Raw genomic sequence first — 22011 nt, 5'->3', positions numbered from 1 at the left:
ACCTATCTTAATGCAGCTTCTTTTTGTCCTTAGTTGTGGAATAGTTACTCTTCTTGTCTTCTGGTATTTTTCAGAGAGAGTTGTTTTATATGTACTTGTAATTTTGGTGTGTCTGTGGGAGGAGGTAATCTCAGGAACTTCCTATGCTGTCATCTTGAACCATCCCCAAATGTTGGTTTAACACTCAGAAAACCACAACATTAGACTAAAGAAGAAAAATAATAAGATTATTTCCATCTATCGAGAAAATTTATTAGGTAAAAAATTGACTTCCCTTAATCATAAAAACTTTCAGTAAACCAGGCTTAAAAAGAAACTTCTTTAATACTTTTTGAAAAGGAAATATCAAAATCTATTGCAAAACCACACTTACTGATGACATGTTGAAAGGTTTTAATTTGAGATAGGGAAAAAGACAATGAAGCCTTAAACTAGAGGTCCTAGCCAGCACAGTAAGTGAAGAAAATGGTTAACAGAGATAACTTAAGAATGTGAATTGGTTAAATAATATTAGAAGACTGAAAAGCAAATTACAAACAGTGAGGTAATGAGAGGGTAACTACAGGAACAGATACCACTTCTAGGGCTGGAAAGACAAAGGAATGAGGTAAGGGTTATCAGAACTTAGAAGCTTGGAGGAAAAGTCTTGAGAAGATGGTACCCAGTTCTCTATGAGTTGTGCTGCATGGTTAGTGATGGTACTCAGATGCTTGGAGAGGGACCTTGTGGATCTAGGATTCAGACTTTTGATGAGGAATACTGCTAATATCTCCAACTTTCCTTAATACCTCTGAGTAAGCACAATGAGGCTGGTTCTGGGTGCATGGAGAACTACAAAACACTGGAGTCAACTGCTACTGAAGCCAAATGACATTTCTGGGGTAAAAACCCATTGGTGGAGTGATGTTCATAGGAACAGAAAGCAGGAAAGAGAAAGTCCTTTTCCCCTTCTCTAACCTTAAAATCTTTATCTAATGACTATTATTGAAAACATCTAATGTTTCATCAGTTTGCAAAGAATAATTGACTGTGCTTCATTCCTAGCACCACAGAGCAGAGTACAAAAGGGTGAGTTTGGAACAGAGAGACAATAACTTAATAATTGGCACAAAAGTGAAAGGTATAAAGATTATGTTTTATTTCTGTTTTTACTATGGTAACAACTCCAATATTTCAGCAACATTTATTTCTTGCTCTCATTACTTGAGGTTTATGGGTTGGCTGAAGTTCTACTCGGCTCTGCTTGGCTTCACATATCTTCTTATTCTTAGTCCCAGTTTAAGCATCAGCCCCTATCTGGGATATAATCTTCTTTAGGCAGAGATCACACCAGTGCAAGAGAGCCTAAGCCAATCTATAAGGTGTCATTTAAAGCTTCGGTTCAAACATGGCAAACATATTAATTCACAAACCATTGGCCAAAGCATGTCATTTGGCCATTTCCCAAGTCATTGATGTGAAAAGTATAGCCCTCTCATGGGTATTTATGGATGGAAAGGGATATACAAACAAGTCACATGACAATGGTCTGGGTTGTATAATCCTATTGTACAGAGATAGTGAGTAGCTGGGTAAAATAATGCAGTATTCTACATATTCAAAAGGGAAAAAAACAATATTTTTTGGTTATATGATCAAGTTCCTAGAAAATTTAACAGAATCTACACATAAAATATTAAAATTCATTAAAGAGTTGATGGAAATAAAACAAATAGAAAAAAATCAATTGCATTTCTCTACAATATTAACAAATGTCTATAAATTAATTTTTGTAAAAGAATGCCCTATACAAAAAAGTCAACAAATCATAAGAAAAATTTCTATGGAAATATATGACTTTATTGACAGAAATTAAAGACCTAAAAATATATAGAGATACCATGCTTATGGATTGGAAGACCCCCATATGGTAAAAATATGTATAAATTCAATGATATTCAATCAATATGCCAATGTTTTTTTTGTAAAAATTGACAAGATTATTCTAAAATTTATATTGAAACACAAAAAGCTAAAAAAAAAGGCTAAGAATAAACAAGACATCTTTTATGAAGAACAAATTAGAACAAGATTGTTAACAAGATTGATAAAGTTATAGTAATAAAAATAATACGGTATTTGAAGAAAATATACAAAAAGACCAATGAGACAGAATAAAGAATCTTGAAATAGAACAATGCTTATAGGACCCTTTGATTTATGCAATGTTAGCAATGTAGTCTTTTCAATAATAATGAGACAACCAAATATCCATATAGGAAAAAATAGAAATTGGAGCCCTAATACCATCACAAAATCAATTCCAGGTAGATTATAGACCTAAATGTGAAACATAACAAATAAAGCTTTCAGATGATAATATAAGCAAATGTCATTATGCCCTCAGGATAAGAAAATATGTCTTAACACATAAAAAGCACTAAGGATAAGAGGAAAGTTGAGTAAACTTGACTTCTAAAGTTAAGAATTTATATTCATTAAAAGACACACTTAAAGTGTGAAAAGGAAAGGCACAGAATGGGAGAAGATAAATTTTAAAAATGTATAGCCAGCAAAGGGGTCTTTTTCCGACCCAGAATTATTCCAAAGCCATAAGAAATAGTCAGGCAACTCAATAAATATGTGCAAATGACTTAATAGAAACATTACAAAGAAGTCCATTTAGCTAATAAATGTATTGAAATTCTCTTTATTAATAATTAGATAAATGAAAATAAAATCATTAAATATCCCTGCACATACACCAGATAGTCTAAAATATAAATCTGAAAAAATCAAATGTTGTCAAAAATATAGAACAATGAGAAATCTCTTACCCTGAATATGGTTTGGAATAGGGGTTGTTAATTTGTACAACCATTTTGGAAAATAGGAATAATCAAATAAAATTGGAGTTATCTTACAACTAAACAAGTCCAATCCTATATGTATTACAGAAATATGAGTTTATTTGCACCAGAATGCATATACAAGAATTCCCATAATATCATTACTCATAGACAAAACTAGAAACAAACGTTCAACAGCAATACAAAGAGATAAATAAATTTTAGTACAGTCACACAATGGTATATGATATATAACTGTTAACGAATATTTTATAACTAATACAACAGTGTGGATCAATCTCACCAATATTCTTTTGAGCAAAAGCAACCAGACACAAAATAGCACATGACTGTGTGATTCCCTTTATACAGTGTCCAAAAACAGTCAAAATGAAACTATGTCCTTTAGAAAGTAGACTTTGGGGGTAAAACTACAAAGAAAACCAAGGATGTCAGAAGAACAGTAATCTCCAAATTAGGGAGTGGACTATATTCAAGAAAGGGTACACAAGGGTCTTCTAGGGTATTGACAATATTTTCTTTATTGACCTGGGTAATTACACAGGGAGTTGCTTTACAATTATTTTAAAGTTGTATATTTATATACAGTATGCAAGTTATAATTGTATATATAGTATGTACATATAGTATGCAAGTTATAATTCACAACAAAAGTTCTCTGATTAGTCAAAGTACATTTTACAGTCTTTAGTTAAAACAGATAGGCTTGAATCTGGACTGTAAAACCTTGGGCACATCTCTTAACTTTTCTGAGCCTTCATTTTCCCATCTGTAAACTTAGGATAGGTTTATCTATTTACTCCAAACTGATAAACGAGATCTTGGATATGAAAGCACACTGTAGACTGTAAAGCACAATGTGGATCAGCTGCTATTATTTTCTGTTTTCTAAACCTAACACTGGTTAGAGAAAAAGGGGAAAGAAAATGAGGTCCAGGCTACTACAAGCAGGTATATTCACAGCATCTCTTAACCATGAAAGTAAACAAACAAACAAACACCCTAAAAATATCAGGTAAGATCTGAAAAAGTACAGCTTGGAACAATTTAGAAGATGGAACAAATACAGCTCTTAACACATCAGTAGTCCAAGGGCATCACCACATGAAAGCAGAGCAAGGAGATGAAAAATCCTTGTGATTACCCAGGACCATTAAGAAACATGCCAGTTATGTTCAGTATAACCTAATGAATGAATCAGAGAATATAATATAAATGTTTTTATCTAAAATGGATACATTTTTAATTATTTTTTACCATGTAGAGGTAAAACTGTTTGGCAAATACACTTATATGGAAAAAAGTTATATAACACAAATAGCTAGCTTTTACTGACTGCTTTACTATGTGCCAGGCACAGATCTATCTATGCCAGAAACTATCCAAATATTACTTTATTTAATTCTTAACATAACCCTGAAAGCTAGGTCAGTTTCTAATCTCCATTTTACAAATGAGGAAATTGAGGCTTAGAAGAGTTTCATTGGTTTTGATATATACCTCTAAGGAGGGACAGAGTTGAGATTTGAACACAAATATGATTCATACCAAATGCTCAGTTCCTTCTGCTATCATAAAAGCTCCTTTTTGTTACTTAAAGATGGTGGAGAAATGTAGTGGAATAAGTTTTGTTTGTTTGCTTGCTTGTTTTGGCCAATCAGAAAGCCAGGTGCTTTCATATATTCATTTAACTACATACAGTAATGTGAGCACACAAGATTTTTTTTAATCATCTTAAAGTCTTCACTTCTTAACTATTGTTGCTTGTAGATCTAGCATTATCATTTTAAGTAAACCACACAAGGCATTTTTCTTCAGGAAATTTAGAATCCCAGTTCATCATCTCCATAGGTATGTCAATCAGCACTTATATATTTCTATAAATTTCCAGTTTTCGATAATAATAATTAAAAATTCTAGTGGATAAAGTTTTAAACTGCTTTCAAAAATACACCTGAGATTTTAGAACAATATAACTATTTCACAATTTGAATTTTATATTCTAAATACTGCTGCTTTAAAACAATGGTTATGAAAAAATAATTTTTTTTGTTAATTAAAGTTTGTTGGGGTGACAATTGTTAGCAAAGTTATATAGGTTTCAGGTATACAATTCTGTAATACATCATCTATATATCACGTTGTGTGTTCACCACCCAGAGTCAGTTCTCCTTCCATCACCATATATTTGATCGCTTTTACCCTCATCTACCATCCCCCTCCCCCCTTACCCTCTGGTAACCACTAAACTATTGTCTGTGTCTATGAGTTTTTGTTTCTCATTTGTTTGTCTTGTTCTTTTGTTGTTTTTGGTTTATATACCACATACCAGTCAAATCAAACAACCAAAATGTCCTTCGATAGATGAACGGATAAAGAAGTTGTGGTATATATACACAATGGAATACTATTCAGCGGTAAGAAAAGATGATATAGGAACATTTATGACAACATGGATGGATCTTGAGAGTATAATGGTAAGCGAAATAAGTCAGACAGAAAAAGCAGAGAACCATATGATTTCACTGATATGTGGTATATAAACTAAAAACAACAAAAGAACAAGACAAACAATTGAGAAACAAAAACTCATAAGCACAGACAATAGTTTAGTGGTTACCGGAGGGTAAGGGGGTAGGGGGGTGGGAGGTGAGGGTAAGGGGATCAAATATATGGTGATAGAAGGAGAACTGACTCTGGGTGGTGAACACACAATGGGATTTATAGATGATGTAATACAGAATTGTACACCTGAAATCTATGTAATTTTACGAACAATTGTCACCCCAATAAACTTAAAAAAAAAATCCTGAACAAAATTCTTACTTTATCTCTTTCTTTCTTTCTTGTAATTTTTGTGTGTGGGTCATGCTGGACTTGTAAAATAAGTTTGCGAGCCTCCTCTTTTGAATTTTTTGAGATAGTTTGAGAAGGATAGTTGTCAATTCTTTGAATGTTTGGTAAAATTCACCTATAAAGCCGTTCATTACAGAAGTTCTGTGTGTTGGGAGTTCTTTGAGTATTGATTTGATTTCGTTATTAGTAATCAGTCTGTTTAGATTTTGTGTTTCTTCCTGACTCAGTCTTGGAAGATTGTCTTTTTCTAGGAATTTAACCATCTCTTCCAGATTTTCCAATTTGTTGGCATATTATTGTTTGTAGTATTTTCTTACAATCCTTTGTATTTCTGTAATGTCAGTTGTCACTTCTTTTTCATTTCTGATTTTATTTATTTGGATCCTCTCTCTTTTTTCTTTTTCTTTTAAATTTATTGGGGTGACAATTGTTAATAAAATTACATAGATTTCAGGTGTACAATTCTGTATTACATCATCTATAAATCCCATTGTGTGTTCACCACCCAGAGTCAGTTCTCCTTCCATCACCATATATTTGATCCTACTTATCCTCATCTCTCACCCCCACCCCCCTTACCCTCTGGTAACCACTAAACTATTGTCTGTGTCTATGAGTTTTTATTTGTTTGTTTGCTTGTATGCTCAAAAAAAAATAAAAAAAAAAAAAAAAAAAAAAAAAAAAAAATGGAGAAAAGTCACCAAAAAGTTAAATGTAAGCAGTGGGATTATTATTTCCCTCATTAGGACATTTATATATCTTATGTAAATAGCTACTGTAAAACTGAATGCAGTCATAGGTCATATTAGCAAAATTATAGTTTACTGTTCACAAAGAACAACGGTTCCATTGTACTTTGCTCTGCTCAGATCTCACCTGGACTACTTTAGTTCACCACAGTTTAAGAGTAACTTGAGCTGTACCTGAGTGTAAAGTGTATGGAATCCAGGATAGTAAGTGCTATGGACTGAATTGTGCCCCCCCCCCATCACATATGGAAGCACAATCCCCCAGTGTGACCATATCTGGAGGTATGGTCTTTAGGAAGTAATTAAATGAGGTCACAAGAGTGGGACTAATCCTGTAGGATTTATGAGGAAGATCTCTCTCTCTCTCCCCGCTCCGCCCCATGTGAGGACACAGAAAGAGGACATCTGCAAGTCAAGAGAGCTTTCACTAGCACTTGATCATGCTGGCACCCTGATCTTGGACTTCCAGCTCACAACTGTGGAAAAAAAATTTCTGTTGTTTAAGACATCTTGTCTGTGGTATTTTGTTATAACAACCCGAGGAGACCAATATAGAGAGTGGTCTTAAAACCACTTCAGTAATTAATGGGTGGAGTAACTGAGGATATTAAGAATGGAAAAAAGGAGCAAGGTGGGGGAGATAAATTGTTTTCAGATATTTAAATACATGTCATGTGGAAACAGAAAGTGTTAGCTAAACTAGAAGGTTGGAAGACTTATGTTCAATATAAGAAACAGCTTTCTCAAAAACTCATAGACACAGACAATAGTTTAGTGGTTACCAGAAGGTAAGGGGGGTGGTAGATGAGGGTAAAGGGGATCAAATATATGGTGATGAAAGGAGAACTGACTCTTGGTGGTGAACACACAATGTGATTTACAGAGGATGTAATACAGAATTGTATACCTGAAATTTATGTATCTTTACTAACAATGGTCACCCCAATAAACTTTAATTAAAATAAAAAGAAAAGAAACAGTTTTCTAACAAAGCTGTGCCAAAATGAAATGAGCTACTTTTGAATGTGGTGTACTCCTTACTAATAGATGTGTCCCAGTAAAGACTAGAGGACCATTGCTCAGGAGTACTGTAGAGGATATGTCTGCATTAATTTTTTAATAGATGATTTTGAAGACCCATCTAACTCTAACTTTCTCTGTCTCAATGTTTCATCCTAACATTCCACATTGTTGAAATCTTTCAAAATTTTAATTCCCATGCAATATATTAATCATCCCTAAAAATTCTGTAAGTATGATTTTGATGCTTTCATTTCAATCTACCATTATAAGTGAAGACTGGTGTAAGACCTGATATAAATTAAAGTCTTACCCCACACTCCTAGAGAACTATGATTCACTAGCTATTAACCATTTCCAAAATACAGCTATTCTTTAGGTGACTATTTTTGTTGGTTCTCTATACCTGTACCTGTGTTATTTGTTTAAAATCCATTTTGACATTATTCTATGCTCAGAAAAATTAACATTTTCACCTCAGCTGATCCATTTATTTGACTAAAACCTAACCTGTCCAATATAAATAGTGACAATGAAAACCATAGTAAAATAAGAATTTTAAAATGTATAAATCTGAGAAAAACAATTATTTTTCCTACACAACAAAACCAAAATAACCAAAACACTGCATATTGTTCATAGTATCATGCCTTAACTATCATTTATAACTTCATTTGTAAGGGACGGTATTTCTGAATTTAAACTCAGGGAAATAGGACATCTCCTTCCACTTGAGTATTAGAAGCAGGCTCTCAGTCTTGGCAGAAGTAGCAAAACCTGTGCCCCAATCCCACTCTTGTCACATTTTCTCTGGAAGGGGTTCCTGGATGAATTCCAGGGAAAAGAAACATCTTACAGGGACTGTGGTTCCAGAGGAGGCTCCACATGCCAAGGATAAAAGTTGAAAAGTTTGGGAAAGCCCCACAGGGGCTCTTGTATTAAGGGGAGAGATTTGCAGCAGTGATGACTAGATTCCAAAATAAATGCCAGAATACAAAGCAAAAAAACAGGATTTGGGGTGAGGAAGAGGGCAATTACAATGACAAGTGAGTGGTAGTAGGGACATTAATGATAGTAGTTTCTGGGTAGGACAGCAGGGAGCATGCTTATACATGGTTATACAAAAAAACCTACATTGAGAAAGACATACAATGTGGAACTGATATTTAAGTAAAACCAAATTAAGATGAACTATAGAAATCTCACAATAAAATAATGGAACAAATAATTATTAAAATCATTAACACTCATTGAGCATTACTATATGTCAGGTAGCATGATGAGCATTTTATATACAATGTGTCATTTAATTCTCATAACAAACCATGAAATAGGTTCTAGTACAATCCTCATTATCCTAAAGGTATGTCATATTTTCAGAAACAATACATGATCTAAGGTCACTTATTAAGTGGCAGGGCTGAGATAGAAATCTGGGTCTGCTTAACTCAGCTCAACTCAATTAAACTCTATGCTGTTCTGTAAAGGCTTCCATATTTAGGCGCAATAGTTTGTCACAAATGTCATAATAATTTAATTTACACATTAAAATATTTACTGGTAAGAAAGGAACATCTTTATATTTCTATTTGAAATAAACCAAAAGTTAGACTATCTTTTTTTAAAATCATTTTTGTATTTATAGTTTTGTTGGACATTCCTGCCTTCAGATGCACCTACCACTAGTTTCATTGATCATGCACATGTATTTTCCAAGGATAAAATATAGTTTACTTTACAAGTTCTGCAGTTGCTCTCACTGAGAACTAAAGAATATTTGGCTTTGTCCCATGACTGTGTCTCCCAATTGGGGGCAAACTACAGCTACTCAATGTGTTGAATATTAAAAAGTGTATTTCAACACAATACTGTCTATAAATCATTTCACTTCTTCTATGCCGCTCAACCATTGACAAAGCATTTTACTGTAAACAATTTTGGGGGGCCACTGTGTGATTATTCCCACTTGGAAAATATACTGTTTCCCCTCCATGAAATAGAACAGAAGTTTTTAGAGAAAGGAAATTATTAAGCATTCTACTGAGTTTTTCCCCCCAACAAAAACTAAGATAGAGGTCAATGAATAAGTATGTGCAGACTGGAACTTGAATCCTCTAGGGTGACTGTAGGCTAATTAATAATTAATGCCAGAGCTATGGTGTTTGAAATGCAGATGTGATAACTGGAGGCCTGGCGGTACTGTTCAGAGGAAGCAGATTTAGATGCTATAGGGAATAGGCACTCCCTTGCCGGCTGGCTCAGAGAGCCAGCCTGGGTGCAAAGCAGGGCCTATGGTTTAGATTATATTCCCCTCAGCTGTTAATTACCTGAACCTACTTTGAAGTTCTTCTCGTTTTATCCTCTGCATGAAAAGAGATTGGTTCAGCCAAGGGACTTAGAGAAATGATCAAATACATGGGGTAGATGGAAGGGGGTGGGAATAGAACTTCAGATATAAGAAGATAACGAAGAAAAACACACAGTAGAACATACAAGAACATACATTATTAGGAAATGTCAAATCGTGGATCATTGTTTCAGACACACTGTTTCTCTCAGTTGTTCTAATGAAGTTGATTTAAGTAAATATGTAAACTTTCTCTGAATACATATAACAAAGAATTTCCATGTGTATTACTATGTAAACTAGTGATTTGATAGGAACAGGTGTTTTGTAATGCCATATTTAATTCATTATAGTCATTTAAACTTCTTCATATTTAAAGCTACTTACTGATAAGGGCAACATTAATAGAATCAGCCATAAACTGCCTCTATATAACTTGCTTGTGTTCAAATCACTCATTCTCAGAACACAAATAGAAGGTACCATTGTTCAATGGGGAAGCTATAGGATATTGGACAATTGTGGAAACAGGCTGCAGTTGAAAGAAATATGAAAATAAATGATGGTAGGTTAACTGCACTAAAAATTACCCTGGCTTGTTTTCAGGATATGTGTGTGAATGCACTCAAGTTAAAGAACCATACCCATTGACTATTTAGTAAGTGGATTACAGCATGTCTGGATTAGATGTGATGCTGAAGTTTGTTTTTTCCTTTTTAAATGTTATTTTTAGTCCAGCTACTCTCGGCAAAGCTATTTCCTGAGATATATGCTACTCACACATGAACGAGATTCTTTTGGAGCAAAAGCATGTAGTCATGAAATAGCTAACTTTCAACTGTGAGAAGTATCTTTGTATCTTTTTGACCAGGAAATGAAAGTACCATCAAAGGAAAATGTGTATATACATTGAAACTGACACCTGTAGATGCAGTATCATCTGACTAAGGTGACATAAAATGCATACAACCAAATGAGTGAGTGATGATCATCTGTCTCAGACACAACTCATAGACCTCCATGCAGTGATCTGGTTTTGGAGTTCCATTTTATTTATTTTTCATTTCTATTTAAAGGGGCACTTTTTGAATAGAGTCCTTAAACTTTTAAGTCAGAATGAAAAACTAGAAATTTTCTCATTACAATTTATTGCTCAAAATGCAAATTCCAAAAACGTAGGACTTGTATCACTGTAAAATTTAAATTTCCTTAAGGAAGAAAATAGTCATGTAACTAAAAGTCTTCTATGAAAGGCAAAGCACATTGAGAATTTTTAGTTTGGGTGTAATACAGCTTTTCCAGTCATGGTTTTCATTCTAAGAACATATATACATCAACACTAATATTATGCAAAAATAACCACAAAAACCAAATCCATCTCCATGCAGTTTCGATTCTGACTTATACTGACATAAGGCAGGAGGGCCAAATCACAGAAAGCAGCAACTACTTTCATACTGATTTTATCACCAATCAACTATCTCTGCAGTATTACATTACTAGAGTCCAAAGTGTTAATGAAAATGTAGCAATTTTTTCAGGCTTTAAATATAAACTTTGTATATTGAGTTCCCTGCTACTAGGAAAAAGGGGGGAAGTGCTTGAAAAGGGTAAGCATCAAACCAGAGGCAATTTAAGAAAAAAAAAATCAAGCATAACTCTGCCGTTAAGAAAAGATGAAATACTGCCATTTGCGGCATGGATGGATCTTTTTTAGATTATTATGCGAAGCAAAACAGTCAGACAGAAAAAGTCGAGAATCACATGACTTCACTCATACGTGGAATATAAAACTGAAGGCAACAAAGGAACAAGACAAACAAATAAAGAAACAAAAACTCATAGACACAGACAACAGTTTAGTGGTTACCAGAGGGTAAGTGGGGAGAACGGGTGGTAGAAGAGGATAAAGGGGATCAAATATATGGTGATGGAAGGAGAACTGACTCTGGGTGGTGAGCACACAATGTGATATGTAGATGATGTATTATAGAATTGTACACTTGAAGCCTATGTAATTTTACTAACTATTGTCACCCCAATAAATTTAATTTTTAAAGAAATCAAGCTCTTAGATCAGCACCTAAAATAGCCATAGATCTTTCCTTCTATGGGCTTTCATGATTATATACGTGTTGTGGGTAGCACGCAGTCTTAAAACACAAATAGAGCAAAACATATTTCCTACACTAGAACTGCAGTTATCTTCCAGATGAAGTCCAAACTTTTGAATTATTGTCCCTCAATACCAAATGAAACTACATTTGAGACTGATCATGTTCAGGCTTCATTTATATGTGCTTTTATTTTTAATTTCTGTTATATTAGCAATATGTAAACAATTCAATTTATTTAAATATTTTTCTATTTATATTTTTAGCACTCCCATCACTTGGTCAATCCAATTTAAGGAGAAAGATATTTGAAAACATTATCTCCAGCTAAATTTCAGTGTGAACAAGTTTTAGCTTAGAGATATATAAATGACAGAGATACAAATTGTAACATCACAATGATGTCTTCACAAGCATTAGGTTAAGCTTTCCACTTTATTTCAACCTATGTGTTTACATCTCTACTTCCCTCACCCTACATGACTGTCTCTGCCAATAACAATTGCATATTTTGTAAAGATTTATTCAGTTTCTTAAAGTACATTTTAAAAACTTTTAACGTAATCTAGTGGCATAATCTTGCATTAGTCTCAAGATCATAACATATTTTAAAGTAATTTAAAAATAACTCCACATAACACCCAATGTTTAAGTCATTGAACCTTGAAGCTAGAATATGTATGCCTTTTATATTAATTTGGAACAACTAAAGCTTTCTTTTCTATGTCAATTCTATTTTAAGTGGTTTTTTTTCCTTTTGATATATGTTTTCCATAGTTCATTTTCAATCATGGTTCATATCGCAAAACTTTTTGTGACTGCAAACTCCTGCACGTGTGCAAAATATTCTGACCTCTTTACTGCAATTTAAAATGTGGTTAGATTATCTAGTTTGGTTTGTGTCTTTCTACCTGCAGCTATAGGGATACTGAAATTAAGTTCTCAGCTCTTGATTAGGAAAAAGCATTGGAAAAGTAAATAGATCTTAACAGAAAATTTTTTTTTGCCTCCAGTATGAGTGATGTATGTTGTATGAGTTATGCACTGCAAAGCGGAAGAAGACTTCTTTACCCTGCAAAAGGAAAAGTAAAACATTGAAAAAGGATTTTAATGAAATCATAACATTAAAATAGTTTTATATTAAATCCCGCTAATTTTCTAGGTGAAGGCTGTGAAGTGAATGTGAGGAAACATTAAAAGGGAATTGAATTTGCATTCCTTATGCTACAGGCACATGTTTACATGACCTTTAAAACAGAATTAAAGCTGTATCATCAGCAGCTGTAGGCAATTCACATTACTAAGGCAATCAAATCAGAATGCTAAACTAACTATAAAACATAAATTAAACGGATATAGAATCATTTGAATTCACTAGGTTTACTTGCAATCTACTTATACGCTACTAGTCATTTCAAAGCAGTTTGCTGTTCCACTAAATCAGAAATACTCCAACACATCTGAAAACAGTGTCCAGCTACAAGTACATAAGGTAGGAACATTTTAACATATTTTTCTCAACAAACCTCCATCATTCATCAGAACTAGCTTACTCAATGATCATTACTTACTTTCAAAAATGAACTCCAAAAATAAGTATTCCATGAAGACTCAATGCTTTCTGATATGTTGTACATGGCAGAGATGATTTTTATTTCCAAACAAGTATTTGGAAAAGTTTATAAAGAATGCTTAAATAACTATATTCTGGTTTCCTTTAATAACATGAATAGATGTCACAACTTTTAAAATATGGTAGGTAGGATAGACTATAAAATAGAGTTTTAAATCCAGTTGTCTGGGATGAGACTTTCTCCAAAGGGATAAAAAGAGAAGAGTAAATATACATGTATTTATAACGTGAGTAATCATCTGACTAGAAGTGTTTTTAGAAATCTTGGTCTCTTTCCATGTCTAGTAGTAAACTCTCAGGAAAAAACACTTTCTATCTTTCCCTAAGTGTTTCTATTTGCATGTTATGAATTATTTTCTTCCTTTTTAGAAAACTTTGCAGACTCCTTGATAATATTGAAAACATACAGAATATGTTTGAAATGCAGTTCTTCTACTTTGAGGAATAAGGAAAGGGAGGAGGACTGAAATGCTTCTCTCTTTTACTGATGTGGGTGTTTGTATAGGACAAATCTCAGTTCTGTACAAAGCTGTCAACTAGCTGTTAAAAGAAAACCAAATTTCCACAGCTATAAGACTCAGTTTCTGCAGAGCTGAAATCCAGTCTTAGAGTTCAGATCATTTTTGAAGGCAATTTACACTGAAATAGATCTGTTCTTCAATATGCAAAGGTTCAGCCATGTAAACTCTCTCTCTCACACAGACACACATACATACACACACACACACACACACACACACACACACACACACAAAGGTGTTCATGATCTATTTGTTTAAGGAGGGAGGGCATATTTAATGTTTACATCAAGTACATCAACTGCCTGGGGAAATAGTGCATTTAAAGGTAAAGATAATAAGTTCCCACTCTACCACTGACTTACACCCCTTGCCAGGCAAGCCTTCAGATGGTGTATTATAGAAATGTACACTTGAAACCTATATAATTTTATTAATCAATGTGACCCCAATGAATTTAATAAAATTAAACAATAAAGGTAAAGATAAGAGCAGATGTAATTGAATTATAGTTTACCTGAAAACAGGAACCCCAATCTATCTCCAAAAGTAGTAGTAAAAAGAGGGTAGGTGGGGGAAAGGAGAGAGCTTCATTCTCACTATCATTTGAGTAAGATAAAAGGAATATTTAGCATGTACAAAAGAAATTTCAGTGTCATTATTTAGATTGTCCAGAGTTTCCTTAGTAGCCTAAAGTTTCTCTTTTCCCTGTTAATTGTTAAAAACAGGAAATTTGTTTTTTTTAAGGAGGAGTAGGCAGGTTTAAATCCTGCTGCCCTCAATGTGATCTGAGTTAGCATCTTAGTGCCTGGACAAAATATTTTATGGTGATTATCACATTCAACACACACAAGAAAAGTTATGGTGATGCTGCCCTTCTAAGCACATCCGAAGGGAAGATGCCATTGAGGCAGAGTTGTAGTAACATACAGCATTTGTCAGTGAAGGACCTGGGCCTTGTATCCTGGAAAAGGGTTGCCTTGAACACCTTTACCTTTGTGCTGGCCTAGAGAGGGAGACACTGGGCTTAGGAATGGTCAAGGGGCCCATAGGGCATTGGGCACAGGCTGCCCAAGGACAAGAATTCTTGGCCAAGCTGGCCAGTCTCAGGGGATTCGGAGAGTTTCACTGCTGGCTGGCCCCTAGGCTCACAGCTCACATAGCTGCCTTGGAGCCAGCTCTTCTAGGCTGTCGCTCCCTCCCTCCATTTCCAAACAGGGAAATTGAGCTTCGCCTCTATCCTAGGAATCCTGCTCCAAATAGAGGACAAGCACCTGGGGAAGGCAGGGAAATGAGTGCCAGGAGGCTGGCAAAATTAGCCCCTTACACTGTCTGCCCAGTTATAGAAATAGGACCTATTTGGCCCAAAGAATGGTCATCCACCGAGTTATCTTAATAAAGGATATCTCAGTTTAACACGCCCACCTTAGTTCTGGCCCAACCACCTCTATCTAGGATGTATCTTACAGGCTAAGAGCAGCTCCAACCACTGGGCTCATCCCAAGATTTTAGCCAGGTGACCCCTGAGGTGATGGATCCAGCTTTTGCCCAGATAGCTCCCCCTCCCGCAACTCAGGCTGTGGACTGGGCTTTGGGGCAGCTCCTAGATTCTCTCTGGCTCTGACTCCCGGCATATTGGAGCTATGGGATTTGGGTTCCTGGCAACACCAGAATTGAAACCAGGTAGTGGTGGCCAGGGGAGCTGACTCACCAAGGGGAGATCTGGTGAAGGTCTGGGTTCTTTTGCTGGCTGCCTGAGCACTTGTAACTTGAAAAGAAGTTCCAAAAAGTTCTTGGATATAAAACACACACACACACACACACACACACACACACACACACAGGCATCTGCAGGAAGCTGGAAAATGAAATATGAGATCAAGTGGATCTCTTCTTCCAGCAGGGGAGCCAAATTGATTCCCTCAATAGGGGGTGAGGCAAAATACAAGAGTTGTCTGCCCAAAGAAAAGTTATAGGAGATGGAGATTTTAAGAGCACTCAGGAAACCAACACCCCTCCCCCAAGAACTAATACAACAACAATCACAACTAATTTTGGAAGCACTAATATTCTTGTAAAAATGAGTTTCCAAAATGTCCTTGCAAAGTGGACTTTTCTCCACATTTCTCTCTCTCTCTCTCTCTCTCTCTCTCTCTCTCTCTCTCTCTCTCTCTCTCGATAGATGATAGATATAAAATATGCATTTTATATCTATATATATATTTAATCAATTTTTCTCTGAATAATCAGCCCTCTTCCTTACCTAATCTCCCAAATAATCGAAATTTCTGAATAATGATAGATTAAATCTGGTTGCCTGCTATTTTCAAATGTGATATGGGTTCTTACTCACTGTGGGGTGTGGAAATAGTAACGTGAGCCCCAAACACTCAGGAGATTACTTATAAATGTCTTTTCCTAGAAGGAGCCTATATTTATATCTGTAATCACATTTCCCATTGTCCCATCACCGCATGGGAATGCAGAATGCCTGCCATTTCAATAAATACTATTTACTAAGGAAGGGGTGGGGGGTGCGAGTGCAGGGAATACCGATCTCTGTTGTGAATGAAGCCAGAGCATTCTTACAATTTTGCACGTTAAAATGTTAATCCGTCCATGAAGAAGGAAGTGCGTTGCAATTTGGGGCGGCTGTAGTAACTAGTAAAGTGACTTATAAAAAGCGTCTAATACTCAACTAGATGACTTATTGATGCTTCGAATACCGATCCGCAGAATTTAAATAGATCATCTCTACGTGCCCTCTGATCGACCATGCAGATGAAACTTTTTTTTTCTCGTCTTTAAATACTCCCATCATTTCTGACCTTAAGAAAAACATTCAAGATACAAATAATAACCACCATCACGATTTAAATTTGGAAACATTCTGCCACTCCATTAAAAAAAAAAGACAATTCCACATGGTGTTTGTATTTTGTACAACTGTCAACTGTATTCCTCAAAACTAGGCTCTGTCTGCAGTACAAAACAAGCAACTGGCAAATGACCACAGTAATTCCTAGACACCCCAAATCCTGGTGCTGGGAAAATGATAAACACGGAGTACTGCACAATAGCTCTGCCTCCATAGATCTCGTTCCCTGGGACCCTGTGAGAGCAGGGTTCACCCATCGACAGTGGTAATGGCAAGAAAAGTGACCTCAGAAGAGAAGCTGAGACTGGATCAACACCACATTGCCAACGTTGCAGTGGGAGCCAACATCCTTTCCCTCTGAAGTGGGGGTCTCTATTGTCCCTGTCTATCCTCTAACCATCCTGTCAGCCGCCCCAGCCACACAATGTCTCAACACTTCGCCACTGACATTCGATTTTGCTAGCAAATGACTAGTGTTCTTTAAGATTGAGGTATTTGTCTTAAATGTTTCATGAAGAATATTTTATTTTTTAAATTGCCCTGTGTCTGCTGCAGCATTCGCTGCTGTGTACTATCACTCCGCTCCCTCCCTCTCCCCTTTCCTCTAAAGATTCTTTTCCTCACTGTAAAGGAAAGCCAACAGAGATCTAAAAATAATGAACCAATTGAGCTTGAATCAGTATGGGCTAATGTCTGCTAATGCCATCTAATTTTTAAAAATTCTTCCCCAGAATATTACGAGCCCCTTACCTTCCCCCACTCAATTTGCCAAGAATTAGAATTAGACGAGGGGGTGGTGAGAAAAATGAGGAGAAGAAGAAGAATAAAAACAACAACAAGGACAACTGTAAGAGGAGCTAGAGTGGGCTGGTGCTCTGAAGGGCAACTGTGTCTCACATCAAGAAAGTCTCATGAACTCAATGTACAAACACCAGGAAAAAAGGTTTCTTTTCCTGCGGCTTTCAGAAACTATTCAATTGTTTCCGTTCCCTTATGAGCTCCCCCATCATAAAAAGAAACTATATACTTGTCGCTACAAAGCCCAATCTCGTCCTGTTTCCAAAGTAAATTTGTGTTGAAGGTGAAGTTTTTCAATCTTGGGGTCATGTCTATGTGCCACGACCTACCGACCTACCGTCTGGAGCTTCTTGATGTATTATAGACATTCAAATCTGGCCTTTTGGACTTCTTTCCTGAACCCCTTCTCCATCCCCTGCCAGCCCCAGCTCCAAACTGCCTCCTCCTACTCCAATTTGTACGGATAATGAGAACGATTCATAATCTACACCCATATACGAAATCTACAAGAGGAATAATCCCCATGGCTGGGGCGCTTTCTGAAAGAGCCTGGGTACAGGCTGCCCAGCTGCAACCATGCTCGTGTGCTTCCACAGGAGCTCAACCTGAACCACATTAATCTGCTTAATTTCTTTTGTGAGCCCTTCCTTGCTTTAAAAAGGGGGGAGAGAGGGTCTGTGAAGTCTCTCAGGAATTGTTATATATCCTTAAATCTTGTGAGGGAAGAGAGCCACTGTGAATCCCCATGTTACAAATTGAATGAACATACAGGTAAATCAAACCAATCTGAATTGCTTTTTAAAATTAACTGAATTGCTCTCTTAGAAACCAAGCAAAGTGATGGGTAGGGTGAGATGGCAATCTGGGGTATAAGGGCAACCCAAGAAGGAATGAAGTTAGTACCTTGTACTGGTCTTACAAGGAAATCAAAACCTGTGCAGCCTGGCGGGAGACAGGTGTGTAGACTTGCTAAAATTACAATTTGTCGACTTGTAAATCCGGCTCCTCTCCAGGGCAACTTTTAGCTGCCCCAGTGTGGTAGGGTTGGATAGTTATTATTATATTCAAACCATACCTCTAAAAGGGATGGGGTAAATCAGATCTGAAGACCCAGCAGTGTACTTCAAGATCACAGTGAGGAGAACACCAAGCTGTGTATATAGCCCAACTACCCAAGAGAGCAGGTTTACCAGTGGTAACTGAGTTTAAGGCAAAATGCAGTCTATGAAAAATAAGTTACCAGCTCTTTGCAACAGTAGCTTCACACGGGCTTATTTTTCTCCCATGTCCAGACGGGGTCCTTTCTATTGAATGAGGCTCTTTCATTTTGCATGGGGCAAGGGATTTGTGACCATGGTCCTCCCTTTTATTCCTCTTGCTATGGAAACCCAGATCATGGGGAGAAATATGCGAGGCTGAATAAAGAGAAGCCACAGAAAGGAGCGCTTGAGAGCGGCATCTGTTACACTTGGGAAGTTAGACTGACAGGAGTAGGCAAAGGAAACCTCTCCAGTAGATTAGTTAGAACAGCAAGAAGATTTGACTATATGCAGATATTTTCTTCAAAAAAAACAAAAACAACACCTTAAGTGCAAGATACTATCACAGCTGCTCCAGGATGTGCTTGCACCTGAGTTTAATAGGTGGTATCTATATTCATGGGAACTAATGTTTTAAAACAAAAAGAAAGACAAAAAAAGAGAGGGAGAGAAGGAGGGAGGGGGAAGAAAGAAAGGATAGAAAAAGAAAAAGAAAACCGACTATGTTGGGTTTTACTCCTGACAGAGGGTATTCTCACATTAAAAGACTGCAAAATAAAGATATAAAAAAAACCTGTCCCTGAGCACAGATACACCCTACTCGATACTCCCCTGGACCAAGCCTTAGGATAAATAGTCTGAACCATTTTTTCGAGTCCGGTAAAAGCAGTTGCCCAGGGCAGAGGCCGAGGGCAAGCGGAAGGTTGATTTTAAGAATTTAGGGAAATCAGAATTGGAAAAGGAACCCTTTCTTCTTCATGCAAAATTCTTATCAATTGATAATTGCCTTAACCCCCTGAATGGTCAGACTAAGATTAGCAATTCTTTCACCCAAACACAGCTGCCACGGTGGGGGTGGGGAACCCACCGCCAGCGACAACATGGCAATGATCATGATCTTTTTGCTAATACAGTTTCTTCAATGTGCTTCCTTCTGACCTCTAAACTGACCCAACACAGACAGACTGGCAAATGGATCCTTGAACAGGTAGCCTAACAGAACACCTGAAAACTTTTATTTTTGTTTGATTTTAACAAGTTCTTTTCTTCTTCAGGAAGCAAGAGTTCAGGCACAAATCAGACTGCATTCTTGCAAAGGAAGATACACACAGTTGGCAGTAAAGAAAGGATGTTCCTCGGCAGAAAAAGAACAGAGAGGCAGAGACAGAGACAAAGAGAGAGAGAGAGAGAGAGAGAGAGAGAGAGAGAGAGAGAGAGAGAGAGAGAGAGAGAGAGAGATACGTTAAAAGCAGATAAACCTTTACAATAGGACACCAGCAATTGAATCCACAATTTCAACTTGAGGGAGAAGGAGGAGGGGGAAGATGACAAAGATCCTCTCTGCCAACAATTACTGTTTATCGTTTTTTAAGAAATATAAAAAGAAATATATTTCAACCAGATGCCAGGTTTTCCTGCCTAATAGACACAGTTTACGTTTACCAACATAAGCTCCTATTGCTTTGTGCTCTCATAAAAAATTACTTATTTCACAGGAAATAGATGCTCTTTAGCTATATAAAGGAATGGCAGAATACGCTCACCTTGTTTTTATTTTTTCTCACTTTCTTCCATTTTCTTCAGATCTGTCTTCTTAGAGAAACTAATGCCTTAATGACTTTCTGGTAGCTGCAAGCCTTCTTTTATTTCTCCTAAATATATGAAAATGTATGCAAATTTAAATCAAGCTTAACCTAGGAGTTCTTGCAATATATTTAATGGAATTTCAAACCAATAAGGGGACTCTAATGCTGTCTTCTGTAAGTGCAAATATAATTATGCAGCTAGGTTACCTCCAAAATTATGCAATGAAAAGTCATTTTTTAACTTCAGAGATCGCGCTGCGTATTCGGTGTTGCCTTTTCCCAGCTAAAGCAAATCTCTGCATTTCACCCGACTCTACTTACAAGCAAAACCTTTGCATGGGGCTGTGGAGCACATGAACTTGTCCTTCCTTAACCTATAAAAACTTAGGAGTACAAGTCTTTCCTCTCTTTTTCTCTAACCAAACTGTAAAAGCAGTCCTGTCTTCTCGAGCTGAAAGCAAATTCAAGCTTGATGGGGATGGGGGGAGCGGTAATGTCAAACAGTCTGCACTCTCCTCTCTCTCTCTCTCTCTCTCTCTCTCTCTCTCTCTCTCTCTCTCTCTCTCTCTCTCTCTCTCTCTCTCTCTCGGGTACACTAAATGATTCCCATTTACTTCAACTTGTCTGCAATGGCGGTTGGGGGAATACATGTTAAAAACGATTTTCCCGAAGGACAGCATCGGGTGCGGTAGCGGGAATGTTTTCCTGTGTACCTATTGAGAGCGGGTCTGCCGAGAGTCTGTGGTGAGTGTGAGGGAGGGCGGCCCGCTTCGGCAAACATTGCCTCTGACAGAAGTTTTGGGACCGCTGGTGGGAGCTAACATGGAGCCATAATAAAAACCAAGTCTTCCAACTGACCAACTGGATTGGAAGGAGAACTTCAAAGTAACTGAATTTTGCCAGTAACACATTAGATTTCACTTTCCCAGAATCTTCCAGTTTTCAATGCCCTAAATCAAAAATTTCAGAAGAAACTGTGCATCTCTTAGATGTTTTCTGACCTTGGTATGAAATTTCTTATAAATGATAAAACGAAATAAATAAGTCGAAATAGCAGTTATTGGAACCATGAACGTCAGTCTTACAAACTTTGAGCGAAGACATTCCTTTGCTCAAAGTTTGTAGCAAGGTTTTGTTTTGCAGTCCCCCACACACAACTTACCCAGAACGCCAAGTGAATCTGAGAAAAATCCATATTCGCCAAGATCTAGATGACATTTAAACTGGTTATATTATTTTCTAAATATTTTTTTCTTTCTCAATTTGGGTTAGCCTAAATAATCTAAGAGGAGTTCTAAAACCAGTTTGCCGCCTCACCCCAAGCACACACACAAACACGCATCCCTCTCATCCTTCCCCATCCACTACAAACACCGTGAAGTAATAGGTGAAGGTGGTGGGGGT

The 22011-nt window shown here is 36.6% G+C and overlaps 1 long non-coding RNA gene across 1 annotated transcript; it reads right to left on the bottom strand.

Moving 5' to 3' along the window:
* Positions 1 to 12625: 12625 nt before the first annotated feature.
* LOC117030123 (uncharacterized) lies at positions 12626 to 21971 on the bottom strand. The gene is made up of 3 exons (XR_004424328.1): positions 21770 to 21971; positions 20566 to 20673; positions 12626 to 13007 (listed from the first exon to the last, which is right to left on the bottom strand). It is a non-coding gene; the product is annotated as an uncharacterized LOC117030123 (long non-coding RNA).
* Positions 21972 to 22011: the final 40 nt, after the last annotated feature.

Source organism: Rhinolophus ferrumequinum, chromosome X, assembly GCF_004115265.2.
Source record: "Rhinolophus ferrumequinum isolate MPI-CBG mRhiFer1 chromosome X, mRhiFer1_v1.p, whole genome shotgun sequence".
NCBI classification, from domain to species: domain Eukaryota; kingdom Metazoa; phylum Chordata; class Mammalia; order Chiroptera; family Rhinolophidae; genus Rhinolophus; species Rhinolophus ferrumequinum.
Note: the sequence above shows the minus strand (reverse complement) of the source record. Positions and strands in the feature narration are given on the sequence as shown.